We start from the raw sequence: 10,471 nt of genomic DNA, 5'->3' as shown, positions 1-10,471 counted from the left end.
CACTCCCTCCCACGCACTCACTCACTCCCTCTCACGCACTCACTCACTCCCTCCCACGCACTCACTCACTCCCTCCCACGCACTCACTCACTCCCTCCCACGCACTCACTCACTCCCTCCCACGCACTCACTCACTCCCTCCCACGCACTCACTCACTCCCTCCCACGCACTCACTCACTCCCTCCCACGCACTCACTCACTCCCTCCCACGCACTCACTCACTCCCTCCCACGCACTCACTCACTCCCTCCCACGCACTCACTCACTCCCTCCCACGCACTCACTCACTCCCTCCCACGCACTCACTCACTCCCTCCCACGCACTCACTCACTCCCTCCCACGCACTCACTCACTCCCTCCCACGCACTCACTCACTCCCTCCCACGCACTCACTCACTCCCTCCCACGCACTCACTCCCTCCCTCCCACACTCACTCCCTCCATCCCAAACTCACTCCCTCCCTCCCACACTCACTCCCTCCCTCCCACACTCACTCCCTCCCTCCCACACTCACTCCCTCCCTCCTACACACACTCACTCCCTCCCACACACACTCACTCTCTCCCACACACACTCACTCCCCCCCTTCCACAGACACCCGCTCCCTCCCAACACACACTCACTCCCTCCCACGCATACACTCATTCCCTCCCTTCCACGCACACTCACTCCCTCCCACTCTCACTCACTCACACTCTGTCTCTCCCACAACCCCCCAGGGCAGCGAGTCTTTTCATCTCACCACGCACCGCTCACGCAATCGCATCCAGCATCTCCTGGCCCAGCAGCGAGTCTCTCCTTCCTCCATCCAGCCCAGCCCGACATGGAGTGACCCTCCCCTACTCCTACCTGGCTCTGCCCAGCACAGAGCGAGTCTCTCCTTACCCCATCCGCCCTGGCCTGGAATGAGTCTCTCCCTCCCCACCCAGCATGGCCTGGCTGAGAGTCTCACCTTCCCACACCTGACCCAGCCCAGCATGGCCTGGCTGAGAGTCTCACCTTCCCACACCTGACCCAGCCCAGCATGGCCTGGCTGAGAGTCTCACCTTCCCACACCTGACCCAGCCCAGCATGGCCTGGCTGAGAGTCTCACCTTCCCACGCCTGACCCAGCCCAGCATGGCCTGGCTGAGAGTCTCACCTTCCCACACCTGACCCAGCCCAGCATGGCCTGGCTGAGAGTCTCACCTTCCCACACCTGACCCAGCCCAGCATGGCCTGGCTGAGAGTCTCACCTTCCCACACCTGACCCAGCCCAGCATGGCCTGGCTGAGAGTCTCACCTTCCCACGCCTGACCCAGCCCAGCATGGCCTGGCTGAGAGTCTCACCTTCCCACACCTGACCCAGCCCAGCATGGCCTGGCTGAGAGTCTCACCTTCCCACACCTGACCCAGCCCAGCATGGCCTGGCTGAGAGTCTCACCTTCCCACACCTGACCCAGCCCAGCATGGCCTGGCTGAGAGTCTCACCTTCCCACACCTGACCCAGCCCAGCATGGCCTGGCTGAGAGTCTCACCTTCCCACGCCTGACCCAGCCCAGCATGGCCTGGCTGAGAGTCTCACCTTCCCACACCTGACCCAGCCCAGCATGGCCTGGCTGAGAGTCTCACCTTCCCACACCTGACCCAGCCCAGCATGGCCTGGCTGAGAGTCTCACCTTCCCACGCCAGACCCAGCCCAGCATGGCCTGAATCTCTCCGTCCCCCAGCTGGCACACTGCAGTCTCTCTCTTTCACTCTCTCCTCAGTTCTTCTGTTTTGGGAGCCTACTGGCTGACACCAGTGCTTCTCTCTCACATTTGCTGCTGATAAGCTCACTCATGAGCCTATCAGCAGCAAATGTGGGGGAGGGACAGCCTGTGACTGGAGGAGCAGTTGCTTTAAGATTCTTCCACCGCACCTATTGACATTTTGAAAACTACCTCCAGGGCTACATAGGGGGCTTCGCAGGCTGCATCCGGCCTATGGGCTGACATTGGACAAGCCTGATCTAATGAGAAAGGTCTAATTAATAACCTTGCTGTAAAGGACCCATTAGGAAATAGTGACCATAATATGATAGAGTTTTACATTAAGTATAAATGTGATGTAGTTCATCCTGAAACTAAATCTGAACAAAGGAAATTGTGGAGGTATGAGGGGCAAGTTGGCTATGGTGGATTGGGAAAATACATGAAAGGATTTGACAGTAGACGGGCACTGGCTAGCATTTAAAGAAGTATTATAACAAAAATACATTTCTCAAAGACAAAATCCCAACAGGGAAGGTGAACCAACCGTGGCTAACATAGGAAGTTAAAGGTTGCATTAGACCAAAGGAAATGGTTTATAAGGTTGCCAGAAAAATTGATAAGTCCACTTGGGAGCAATTTAGAATCCAGCAAAAGATGAGCAAAGGATAAACTGATAAAGAAAGGTACAAAAGAATTTGAATGCAAGCTAGCGAGTGACATGTAGGTATGTGAAAAGGAAAAGATTAGCAATGATAAATGTGGTTCATCAAAAGTGGAGACAGGAGACTTTCTAATGGAGAATAGGGAAATGGTGGAAAAGTAAACATTTACTTTGTGTTTGTCTTCATGGAGGAAGATACAGAAAATCTCCCTGAAATGCTAGTGAGCCAAGAGACTTGTGAAAATGAGGAACTGAAAGAAATTAATATTAATAAAGAGTTAGTACTCAAAAAAATAATTGGATTGAAGGTTGATATATACCCTGGACCAGCTGAGCTGCATCCCAGAGTATAGGAGGAAGTGGCTGTCGAGGTAGTGGATGCATTGGTGGTTATCTTTCAAAAATTCTATAGATTCTGTAAAGATTCCTGCAGACTGGAAAGTAGCAAACATAACCTCACTATTTAAGAAAGAAGGAAGAGAGAAAACTGAGAACTACAGACCTATTAGTTTGACATCAGTAGTAGGGAAAATGTTAGAATCTATTATAAAGGATGTGATAACTGGACACATCGAAAATAATGGCCTGAATCTTCTGGTCGGCGAGTGGGGGGTGGGCCCCGCTTGCCGACAGGTAAAATGATGTGTGGTGACATTGGGCATGCGTCCTGACATCACCACGCGTCATTCCAATCTTCAGTTCAGCGGGCGCATACCGGATTCAGCTGCGTGCCCGCCGAACTATCAAAGGCCTATTAAGGCCATTTAACAAATAATTAACTGATTGTCTGGGCTGCCTGTCCAGCATTAAGGTTGTCGGGCAGGTGAAGAGCCCAGGCAGCCTTTGCATTTCTCATGAAACCTCATCCATGGGCGGGATGGGATTTCACAAAGGGTTTATAAATTAAATAAAATTTTTAATTAAAATTCATTGACATGTCCCAGCTCACTGTCACATGAGGGGACAGGTCTGAATAATTTTTTCTATTTTCTTTTAAAGTTTTCATAATGAAATTAATCTCCCTGAGGCAATTCCATGTACGAAAGAGCGCAGGCCGCGACTTTCCCACCTCCCCCTCCCGTACAGGGAGCACACAGCGCTTCCGGGTGCGCATCACACTGGGCAGGCCTTAATTGGCCCGCCCACGTAAAATGGTGGCACGCAGCCAATCGCAGGCGGCGATTGGCTGCGTGCCCACCCGTGCCCGCTCCCACCCAGCCTGCACAATGGGGAGAAAATTCTCCCCAATGATATGATTGGGCTGAGTCAACATGGATTTATGAAAGGGAAATCATGTTTGACAAACCTGTTGGGATTTTTTGAGGATGTTACTTGTAGCGTAGATAAAGGAGAACCAGTGGATGTGGTGTATTTGGATTTTCAGAAGGCTTTCAATAAGGTCCGACACAGGAGGTTAGTAAACAAAATTAGAGCATATGGCTTTGGGGGTAATAACTGCTATGGGTTGAGGATTGTTTAACGGACAGAAAACGAAGAGTAGGAATAAAAAGTCATTCTCAGGATGGTAGGCTGTTACTTGTGGGGTACCACGAGGATCAGTGTTGGGCCACAGCTGTTCACACTCTATGTAAATGATTTGGATGTGAGGGCCAAATGTGATATTTCCAAATTTGCTGATGACACAATACTAGTGGGAATGTGAGTTGTGAGGAGGATGCAAGGAGGCTTCAAGGGGATTTGGACAGGCTAAGTGAGTGGGCAAGAACATTGCAGATGGAATATAATGTGAATAAGTGTGAAGTTATCCACTTTGGTAAAAGAAACAGAAAGGCAGAGTATTTCTTAAATGGCGAGAGTTTGGGAAGTGGTGATGTTCAAAGGGACCTGGGTATTCTTGTTCATGGCTCACTAGAAGCTAGAATGCAGGTGCAACAACAATTAGGAAGGCAAATAGTATGTTGGTCTTCATTGCAAGGGGATTTGAGTTCAAGAGTAAAGAGGTTTTGCTGCAATTGTATAGAACCTTGGTGAGACTGCATCTGCAGTATTGTGTACAGTTTTGGTCTCTTTATCTAAGGAGGGATATACTTGCCATAGAGGGAGTGCAGCAAAGGTTCACCAGACTAAACTCTGGGATGGCGGGATTGTCTTATGAGGAGAGATTGAGGAAACTGAACCTGTATTCTTTAGAGTTTTGAAGAATGAGAGGTGATCTCATTGAAATTTACAAAACTCTTACATGGTGTGACAGGGTAGATGTGGATAGGAAGATTCCCCTGGTTGGTGAGTCTAGAACCAGGGGACACAGTCTCAGAATAAGAAACAGGCCATTTATGACTGAGGTGAAGAGGAATTTCCTCACTCAGAGGGTGTTGAATCTTTGGAATTCTCTACACCAGAGGGCTGTGGAAGCTCAATCAGTGAGCTTGTTCATGGATTTCTGGATCCTAATGTCATCAAGGGATATGGGAAGAGGGGAGGAAATGGCGTGGAAGTACATGATCAGCCATGATCTGTGTGAATGGAGGAGCACACTCGATGGGCTGAATGGCCCACTGCTGCTCCTATTTCCTATGTTACTGATGGGTGAAGAGTGGCTTTCCTGATATCTTATAGTGGTCATGCACTATCTTGAAATAAAGTGGTACATTTTTTTGGTTAAACCCAGCATTTTTGGGATATACAATCAAATTATCCAACATTTCAATTTATGTAGAAATAATTCAACGATGGACTTTCAATGCAATTTCAGTGGCAAGAGATTTTGGCTGAAATTTGGAGTTTATGATTGCTTTGAATATGGCTGAGTAGAATGTACAAAACATAACTGTTGGAAGAAAAAAAATCTCAAATCGAGGAATTCTTTTTTAACCAGCATTGCTTCATTGGAAAGAATTTTCCCGTTGGTGTGTGGGCGGGTGGGGGGGGGGGGGGTGGGTGGGTGGTGGGGGGGGGGCGGGGTGGGGGGGGTGGGGCCCACTCACCGACACTGGGGGGGGGGGGGGGGTGCAGTGGGGGGGTGGTGGGGCCCACTCACTGACACGTAAAATGATGCGGGATGACATAGGGTGGAACTCCCGATTTCACCCTGCATCATTTTCATTCTCAGGTTGGCAGGGGCGCAGCCAAGTCAGCTGCGTGTTCACCGACCTGTCAATGGCCTATTGAGGCCATTGAGAAACTAATTAAAATCATTAATAGACCTGCCCATCCAACCTTAAGGTTGGCGGGCAGGTCGGGAGCCCTGGCAGGCTTCAGAAAAAGCATGAAATCTCATCCAGGGGCAGGGTGAGATTTCATGAGGGTATTTAAATTTTTAATAAAGGCTTCAAAAAAAGTTATGGACATGTCCCAACTCATGTGACAGTGACACATGAGGAGACATGTCAGGGAAATTTTATTTTTCTATTTTTATCATTTTTACTTTTGGAGCCGATCTCCCTGAGGCAGCACTTAGCCTCAGGGAGATGAATGCACTCTTTCGTGCATACGTGCGAAAGAGCACACTCTTGGCTCAGGGAATCCGCCCCCCCCCCCCACCGGCCCGCACAGGGAGCACATAGCGCTCCCTGGTGAACGTCACACTGGGCGGGCCTTAATTGGCCCAGCCACGTAAAATGGCGCCGCTCCCCCGATTAGGGGCGCCGATCGGAGGTGTGCCTCCACGCGCCCACTCCTGAACTTACCCCACAATGGGGGCACAATTCTGCCCTTGCATTTATATAGTGATTTTCATGACCACGGACATCTCAAACCACTTTACATCCAATGAAGTACTTTTGAAGTTTAGTCACTGCAATGAAGGAAACGCAGCAGCCAATATGTGCTTAGCAAATTCTCACAAACAGCTATGTTATTCTTCTTTTTGTGCTCTCTGCTTGAAGGCAAGTCCAACCCACAGCACTGCGATCAATGTGATAATGACCAGATAATCGATTTTGTTTTGCGATTTTGATTACGACATGAATATTGGCCAGAACATCAGGAATAACTCCCCTGCCCTTTCTCAACTTAGCACCAGTGGATTGTTTACATCCCCCTGTGCAGCAGATGGGGCCTCTGTTTAATGTCTTATCTGAAAGACGATACCTCCAACAGTATGGTGCTCCTTCAGGCATGTACTGGAGAGACAGCCTTGATTTTTGTATTCAAGCCCTGGAGTGGGTCTTAAACCCAGAACCTTTTGAATTAGAGGTGAGAGTGCTACCAAGTGAGCTGATACTCAACAGTTATGTTTCTCAGGATTACTGTGTCTACACCCACTTGAGGACTTTTCTTTTACCCTACATCCCATTCTGGTTGAGACCCTGTTATCTCTTTGCTTCCATCGGTTATTTAGTTTAAACAGTTTCTAATTGCTGACTTAATGTTCCTCACAAACTTCTTAGTTCCTATTTGATTAAGATCATAAGACCATAGGACCATAAGACCTAGGAGCAGAAATTAGGCCATTCGGCCCATGGAGTCTGCTCCGCCATTCAATCATGGTTGATAAGTTTCTCAACCCCATTCTCCCACCTTCTCCCCGTAACCTTTGATCCCCTTACCAATCAAGAACCTATCTATCTTGGTCTTAAATACACTCAATGACCTGGCCTCCACAGCCTTCTGTGGCAATGAATTCCATAGATTCACCACTCTCTGGCTAAAGAAGTTTCTCCTCATCTCTGTTCTAAAAGGTCTTCCCTTTACTCTGAGGCTGTGCCCTCAGGTCCTAGTCTCTCCTACTAATGGAAACATCTTCCCCACATCCACTGTATCCAGGCCTTTCAGTATTCTGTAAGTTTCAATCAGATCCCCCCTCATCCTTCTAAACTCCATCGAGTATAGACCCAGAGTCCTCAAACGTTCCTCATATGTTAAGCCTTTCATTCCTGGGATTGTTCTCGTGAACCTCCTCTGGACCCTCTCCAGGGCCAGCACATCCTTCCTGAGACAAGGGGCCCAAAATTGCTCACAATATTCTAAATGTGGTCTGACCAGAGCCTTATAAAGCCTCAGCAGCACATCCCTGCTTTTATATTCTAGCCCTCTCGAAATAAATGCCAACATTGCATTTGTCTTCCTAACTACCGACTCAACCTGCAAGTTAACCTTAAGAGAATCCTGGACTAGGACTCCCAAGTCCCTTTGCACTTTAGATTTCTGAATTCTCTCCCCATTTAGAAAATAGTCTATGCCTCTATTCTTCCTACCAAAGTGCATGACCTCACACTTCCCCACGTTGTATTCCATCTGCCACTTCTTTGCCCATTCTCCTAACCTGTCCAAATCCTTCTGCAGCCTCCCCGCCTCCTCAATACAACCTGTCCCTCCACCTATCTTTGTATCATCTGCAAACTTAGCCAGAATGCCCTCAGTTCCTGCATCTAGATCATTAATGTATAAAGATGCAGCCCATCTCACCTATCTCAGTTCTTTTTATTATTATAAATAACTGTTGCAAGTTATTTCTTGGAAGTGAAGTTGTTGCTTTGACCACAGATTACCAGTCATCCATTAACATCCTTGGTTTTATTACTGAACTCCTCTTCTTTTTCTAACATTGGACGTATATCGGAGAATGCTACTTTGCAGTCCCTATCTTTGAGTTTTGAGCTAAACCTCATTTATATGCTTTTGACAAAGCCACCAAGTATACAGAGCACAGAAACAGGCCATTCAAACCTACAGATTCCTGCCAGTTTTTATGCTCTACACAAGCCGCCTCCCACTCATCTTCTTCTAACCCTATCAGCAAATGCTTCTATTCCTTTCTCCCTTGTGTGCTTATCTAGCTTCCCCTTAACACATCGTTGCGACTCACCTGAACTACTCGCTGCGGAACTGAGTTCCACATTCTAACCGCTCTCTTTGCTAAAGAAGTTTCTCCTGAATTCCCTATTGGATTTATTTGTGCCCATCTTATATGTCATTGAGGGCGCTGAGGGGTTGCAGATGTGCTGGTCCTCCGCCAACCTTGTGGCTTTCCTGCCTGTTAGAGAAACCTTCTCCTGTATGAGGGTGGTGTGGTGGGTCTGAGATGTGATGTGCAGATCACTGAATTCCTCCACTATCAACATCCTGGGGGTTACCATTGACCAGAAACTGAACTGGACTAGCCATATAAATGCTATGGCTACAAAAGAAGGTCAGAGGCTAGGAATCGTGCAACGAGTAACTCACCTCCTGACTCCCCAAAGCCTGCCCATCATCTACCAGGCACAAGTCAGGAGTGTGATGAGTGCAGCTCCCGCAACACTCAAGAAGCTTGCCACCGTCCAGGACAAAGCAGCCCGCTTGACTGACACCACATCCACAAACATTCACTCCCTCACCACCGACACACAGTAGCCGCAGTGTGTACCATCTACAAGATGCACTGCAGAAACTCACCAAGGCCCCTTGGACAGCACCTTCCAGACCCATGACCACTACCATCTAGAAGGACAAGGGCAGCGGATAGATGGGAACACCACCACCTGGAAGTTCCCATCCGAGTCACTCACCATCCTGACTTGGAAATATATCGCCGTTCCTTCACTGTCGCTGGGTCAAAATCCTGGAACTTCCCTCCTAAAAGCACTGTGTGTGTACCTACACCACAGGGACTGCAGCGGTTCAAGAAGGCAGCTCGCCACCATCTTCTCAAGGGCAATTAGGGATGGGCGATAAATGCTGACCCAGCCAGCGAAGCTCACATCCCGTGGATGAATAAATAAAAAATGATAGAGGGCAGAAGGTCAGTGTTTGTGTGTCAGTGTGCTTGAATGAGTGCCTGTCATAAATGAGTAGCTGTAGGTTTGGAAAGGCTTGTAGTGGTGTGTGTGTGCTTGGAATGATTTGTAGGGGGTTGAGGGGTTGGGGGCGGAGTGGGTCAGGGAGATTAAGGATGTTAGGGATGCTTTCTGAGTGCCACGGTGTGCTGTTGGGAGAGTGGTGCATTGAGCAGCATGAGTGGTGGCTGGTGTGGTGGGTCTGAGATGTGATGTGCAGATGCATTCCCTCACCTTGACAACACAAGTGAGGTCATTAAGCTTCTTTTAGCACTGCTGTCATGTCCTGCGTGTTATACTCTAAACAAAAGTATTTCAAAGTGATTATCCAGCAGTCTGCGGTGCATTAGTGTAGTTTCCATTTTATAGGGACTGCACCTTTAAAAAGGGAAGTCTAGATCATGTGGTTTGTTCAGAGTGCAACTACATTGAGGAGGTAATTTTGAGTTACAAACTGAAGCTTAGGCCAGAATTTTCGTGGCATGGGTTGAGTCTTGATGTCAGGGCCATTGTGGGTCCTGAGTCCACGCATGTGGCCAGTGGGACTGGGGTGGCAGTTGTCCCCATGGTGGTAAATTAATAAGCTGTCACTGGGCCCACCGTCTAATTTAGAGTGAGGGCCTGACCTTCCAGGTTTCCAGCCCAATCAGAGAGCGAGGCGGCCGCTGCTGAGGCTGCAAGGAGGAGGAATGGCCACTTCCATTTTTGCCCTTGCAAGAGAGGTAAAATGTATGTTCCTATGCCAAGCCCAGGCAAACAGGCCCTGGTGATTGTAGTCGGGTGACCCCTCCTTGAGCCATGGAGCCTCCGGTGATTGTCTCCCCGTGCCCCCAGGAAGCTGTTGGGAGGCTGCAACCATAGGGCTGGCAACCTCCCTAGGTGTTGGGGGGAGGGGGTCACTCCACCGTTGGAAAAGTGCTGGTGGCCCAGGAGGATGGCCCTCAGTTGGGCTTTTTAATGAGTTTATTAAAGAAACCAAGAAAACAATTAGGAAAGCAAAGAATAAAGCCATTAAACTATCAAGAAATTAAAAATAGCAAAACATTTTACAAGTACATAAAAAGGAAAAGAAAATCAGGATAGTGATAAGACCACAAAGGCAAATACAAGATAAACTCACAGTAATGACAGCGAAATACAGAAATATTGAATAATTACGTTACCTCTGTATTTACCACGGTGACTAACAAGGTGGGAATGATATTAAAAGATGATGATAAAAATTATATAAATTATATAAAAATGATATGTTATATAAAAAATATATCTAATATAGAAAAGAAGGGGATGTAATTGATAAACTAATTGCATTCATGCATATTAAAAAAATTTAGGGGAGAGATAGCAGAAGCATTAGTA

This window comes from Cetorhinus maximus, chromosome 3, assembly GCF_964194155.1.
Source record: "Cetorhinus maximus chromosome 3, sCetMax3.hap1.1, whole genome shotgun sequence".
In the NCBI taxonomy this organism is placed as follows: domain Eukaryota; kingdom Metazoa; phylum Chordata; class Chondrichthyes; order Lamniformes; family Cetorhinidae; genus Cetorhinus; species Cetorhinus maximus.
Note: the sequence above shows the minus strand (reverse complement) of the source record.